A 5,780-nucleotide genomic window follows, 5' to 3' on the forward strand; every position below is an offset into this window, starting at 1 on the left:
CCTCTGACCAATACACTTAAATATAGGAGGGACATTTGTACTGTCAGGAGGCTTCAGTGGGTAAATATGTAGAATTCAGCATGAAAGAAGAGTATTTGGAGGGGCCTGAGAATAAACCCATGCTAAAGTCACTTGACATCGAATGGCTTGATTCTACTAAGATTCGAACCCACGACCACTCGCTTGTCAAAGCAGACTCGGTAACTTTGCGGCTACGGAACCCCCAAGCAGCCTGCTTAGTCTGCACGATCGCAATTGCTTGTGAAGCACGACTTCCATTGATAATACACTTCCGAGTCTCAAGGCTGGCGTTATAGTCCGCCGTTACCAGTGAGCCAAGATAGACAAATTCGTAAACCACCTACCTCATATTCATCGCCGTTACAATACTGTCCAAGCGGTATCAGTCGGCTTCGGTTTCGGCGCCCAACATGTACTTTGTTTTAGACGTATGTACATAAAACCTTGTAGCGCTATTTTGAACAGCAGGCATGAGAAACCATCGCCTTGACGAAGTCTTCTGTATAATTTGAATGAACTCGACAATCCACCAGAAATTCTAAAACAGCACAGTGTACCATCCAAATACCGTAGATTGAATCAGTTTGATCAGCAGCTGCGGAAGCCGTTCCCGTTCGTTATTTTCCACAGCTCTTTTCAGTCAATGTCAATCGTATCATATGCGGCGTTGAAGTCAACACACAAATGGTGCGTAGGAATTCTGTATTTACGGCCTTTTTGAAGGATCTGCCGCTGTGTAACTATTTAATCTGTTGTTGGCCATTCAGCGATGGAACCGCCTTGATAAATTCCCACAAATTTGTTCGCAATTGGTGATAGCCGGCGGAAAATGATTTGGGTCAGCATAACAGCGGCATTGAGAACGGCAGTCGCACGGTAGTTCTCACCTTATGATACGCTCGGCCGTTAACGAGGCCGCAACCTCGGTACTAGGAGTGAAACCTCGAGGGCACGAAATGATTGGTTTGACGGGGAAGCGATAGAGAGGAAAAAGAGCTTGGAAAAACTATCTAAGCATATCCACAAGAGAGAATTTGGCCAAGTAATGACGAGCGCGGAATAAGTTGACCATGATCCTGAGGAGGACAAAGCGCCAGAAGGAGGACAGAGATCGTGACGAGCCGGAACAACTATTCCGGGGTAATGACACGCGCAAGTGTTACGAGAAGGTGAACCAAACTCGTAAAGACTACAAACCCTAATCTGACGTGTGTAGGAACGAGGGAGGAGATCTAACCACAAACGATCGCGAGGTGGTCGACAGGTGGAAGCAGTAATTCGATGAGCACTTCAACGGCGATATAGCTATTGGAGACGCAACGGAAGTTAACTTCGGAGTGCCTACAAACGACTACAGCGTTCCGGCTCCCGATCAGGGATGCCACATATAATTCTGTGTTTTTTGTTGGAAAAATCTGATAATCTGTACGGCGAGGAAAAATATCTGTGCAAAAATCTGTCCAATGCAAAACAATGAGAGTGAAAGAGATAGAGAGTCATTTTGCTGGCTATTTCCGTCTCTTTCACTCTCATGTAAAAGCTCAAAAATCTGTTTAATCTGTGCAATTTGGCGAAAATCTGTATTCTATGCATACAGATTCTGTACAGGTGATTTCTTTCAAATATCTGTTAAACACAGAATAATCTGTGCGTGTGGCAACCCTGCTCCCGATCTCGAAGAGATCCGATGAGAAATTCGTCAGCTGAAGAATAGGACTACCGATCTGATTAGCGCTTTGCACATCGTCAACTTTGTGCAACTTATGCTCCTTGATCGAAGCGTCTTGCGGAGGGAAAAGTAAGCTCGATGGGAGAGTGCTCCAAGCTATGCAGTCTTTAACAATCCTGTACAACATTCATCTCAACAGCAAACTAATTAGCAGAAATCATATTGCTGCGAGTGGAACAAAAGGCAATAGAGGAGAAAATTTGAAAGGTTTTTCAGGGGGATGTTTCAAATTCACGGAGAGAAATAGATGAAAAAAATTATTCAAAATGTGTAAGGTCTCACAACATGAGCAATAAAAATGTTGTTGATTTGGGCATTCCGGGAAAATTCGGCCTTTCGTGATTCGGCCATGCGTGATTCGGCCATTCGTGATTCGGCCTTTCACGATTCGGCCTTTCGAGATTAGGCCTTCTGTAACTGTTGTTGGAAATCGTCCATTTGGATTTCGGCCATTCGAGATTCGGCCATTTGTGTATCGGCCATTCGGTACCAGCCCGCTTATGCTTAATCTTGCTCTCCAGTGCCACAAAGTGCGGCAACTAATTATAATTTGCCCATGGATAAGAAGCTCCATTACAAGGCGGGGGACACGCTATGTCTGAAAGCACTTATAATTGAACTTTCATATACCTACCTTAGATTTCTCTTCGCACGTTGGTAGTATTGGTCAAAACAATGAATTTAACGTAAAACTTAAAATATTCTATCTTGGGTTGTTTACAAAATCGTATTTCAAAGGTTATATAGGAGTAATCTCCTTTCAAGTGATCATACCCGTTGTAATCGACCAACTCCGGTTTCAACCAAATTTGGTATAATTGCTCAGTCTGACCCTACATTCAATTTCCCATAGTTTGCCTAGATTGATCAATCCCCCTTGCGGTGACGCAAGGTACTTTTTCATAGATTTTTAGACATGCAAAAAATTATGTTACCAGTTTTTCTTGAATTTTTGACCATTATTTCTTTTCGTTTAGCATTTGAAAAGAACAATTCGAATTTTCATTTTTTTTCCTTTTCTGATTGGATAGTCAAAAATTAAATAAAAACTAATATCATCATTCGATTGTACGTCCAAAAATCTATGATAAAAATATATGGGAATAACTCTATCGCAATTTGCTTAAGAATTTGATCGTAAAAACAATTTTTTGAAAATCTGAGAAAAATTAAGAAGCGTCACTGGAAGAGAGATTGATCAATTTGGAAAAAATTTCGGGAAATTGGATGTAGGGTCGGAATGAGTAATTATGCTAAATTTAGTTGAAATCGGAGATGGTCGATTACAACGGGTATGATCACTTGAAAGGAGATTACCCCTATATAACCTTTAAAATACAATTTTGTAAACAACTCAAGATAGAATATTTTAAGTCTTACGTTAAATTCATTGTTCTGACCAATATTAACATCCTGTGAAGAGCAATCTGAGCTACACGGAAGTTCAATAAAAAGCTCCTTCGGACATAGCGCTGGTGGGGGCAGGCTTGCAAAACATTTGTAGCCGTTGTAAGTTAATATTTGGGAATAGCGATCATAGAGGGTGCTAGTGCGCATCCAAAATATAAGTGACGATATTTTCTATAAGACTTTCTTCAAAGAATTATGTCTTCTTATCTTTCACCTCTACCGTCCATCTACCATCTTTCACATTTATTCACCTGCGGTAAGTGAAGCCAGTTGCTGCAAGCGATTAGGCATCGCAATCGAGTAACATGGCATTTGTCTGCTAATACCGAATTTTAATGGTCCATCTATAGACGGTTTATCCCTACACTAAGCAGCCGGCTTTCAGAAGAATTCATTACGATGTCGTTACCATTCCTGATTTTTAGTGGAAATCCCGCCGTTTTATTTCCAGATCGACCAAGTGGACAAAGATCCGCTCAATATTATAATCTCCCAATAAAGATATTACCAAATGTTCTTCTGGCATACAGAAAATTATTCATAATCCGTCCATGAAAGTCAACATAGGAAACTTTGTGGGTCCGAAGACCCAGTTGGACACCTTCCAATTCAGTGTTCTGTTCAGGTTTATCATTATTTGAAGTAATATTACATTCGTACATGATTCGTATAGTGTTCCTTACTCAGTACTTCGCCACACTAGTGCTAGTACCTTCCTGAAATCAAATACTTTTTGGCGTCCCCAAAAGCCAGGCGCTCTTAGCAGGGGGCCAGTCTAGCCCACCCCACGCTACGGCGCTGTCAGGAAAGTGCCTTGCTTTACCAACTATCCGCCAAGAAAGCGCATAGGACACATTCCAGCGTTACGGGACATTACCCCTACTATGCAGAACGGTTCATGTTTCATTAAATCCCTGGCATTCTGGTGGAAAATGAAGTACTCTTTTAACAACTATTTTACAAGGTATTTGCCAAAAATTTGATGAAACCGGAGGCGATTCACAGGGTAACAATGGGCGCTAATTGTGTCCCGTAACGCTGGAATGTGTCAAGACCCGCTGCAACGCATTATCTCTTGAGCGAAATATGACACTTCAAAATGTTTAACAATGCTCGTCATTTAGTCGGTACCATTTTATTCAGATTTCGGTAAGCCCGATATTTTTTTATTCATGAAACGGATAATTCTGTGAAAGTAATTCTTTAGAATAAATTTTACTGAAAATATGTAGTGAAATGCATCCTAGCATCTATTTTTTAACCGTAACCAAAATGGAACGATAGTTACAAGGCTCTTGGTAGTAAGATTCATTAAGTTATTTTTCATACTGTTTAATTATTATCAATTTCGATTTTATTGTTGGTTCAAAAGTCCAGGAAAGGAAAAAACAATAAAACAATTTTTTGGGAGATCTCAGTCCTCCTCCAGAACTGCATATGATTTAAAACGGCAAATAAATAAACTCCACTTCATATCACATTAATTGGAAATGGGTGTAAACGGATTTACTACAACGTAAACATCACGAAAAGCCTTGATTTGTAAGACAACAAATGCACAATCCAACAAACCACCCACAGTGATTAAATTCGAATCTCGGGGAAAAACCGATCCGTAAGGTAAAAATGAAATACACATCCATGGTTTTATATAGACTACAATGCAATCATCACAAGTACATCCGAAAAGCTCGTGTCACAGCCGGAGCAACGGCACAACTGTACGACCACCACTCCTACCCCTTTTGTTTCCTTTGCTTATCAAAGCCACCTAAACGAGGTCGTTTGGATGAGCCAGCAATTTAAAGACGAAGTAACCCGCCGCAGGGAGTTCAGCAGAAAACTTCCTTTGGCGGAAAACCGGTTCGCACCAGTTTCAAGGGAGCGGATTCCGCGATAAGGAATCGTCCGTCTGATAATATACAATATAAACATTTCCACCGAGCTGCCACGAGCTTTATGTCTGTATTTTTTCACTCATTATTTCATTTCAACATCTAGTATAGCTATACAGTCCACGAGATAACGCTTGAACCCGCAACCGTCGCAAACTGGAATCACGTACTGAAATGATGAAAAAAAGGCGCGTGAGGTTTCCAGCACATTTAGGGAAGGCCAATAAGAGTTATTTTGGTTCGACCTGGTCTAGCCACGCGCAATCTTTTACACTTGTGTATGTTAACATACAACCAAAATCCCCTATACGTTTCGCACAGGTACACCGGTGGAAGTCGCCCCTGCATTCGAATCCCCGAGTCGCGCATACGAGTAACACCATGGAGTGTGTACTTCAGGTTTATACTGATAAGGCTAGGGAACCGATTCTAACTGGACTCAAGTTACTTGGGGGTAATTTCAAGCTGTGGCAATGAAAAAGGGGAAATGGTAGACTTAGGTCTACCGTCTGCATGCAATCATTGTTTGTATTTTGATACAATCTGGCTCTGCGATTTAGATTTGGTGATATACATCCGCCAGCCAGGAGGTACAGGTGGCAGGAAACATTGATTGTTGCTAACCAAACAAGACTGACTACAATAGACTGACTAATAAACCGCTACCGATCTTAGCAACCGAAAGCGGTTGTTTATTGCCACACTTGAAACAAAGCATTTCGAAA

This window comes from Sabethes cyaneus, chromosome 2 (assembly GCF_943734655.1).
Source record: "Sabethes cyaneus chromosome 2, idSabCyanKW18_F2, whole genome shotgun sequence".
NCBI classification, from domain to species: domain Eukaryota; kingdom Metazoa; phylum Arthropoda; class Insecta; order Diptera; family Culicidae; genus Sabethes; species Sabethes cyaneus.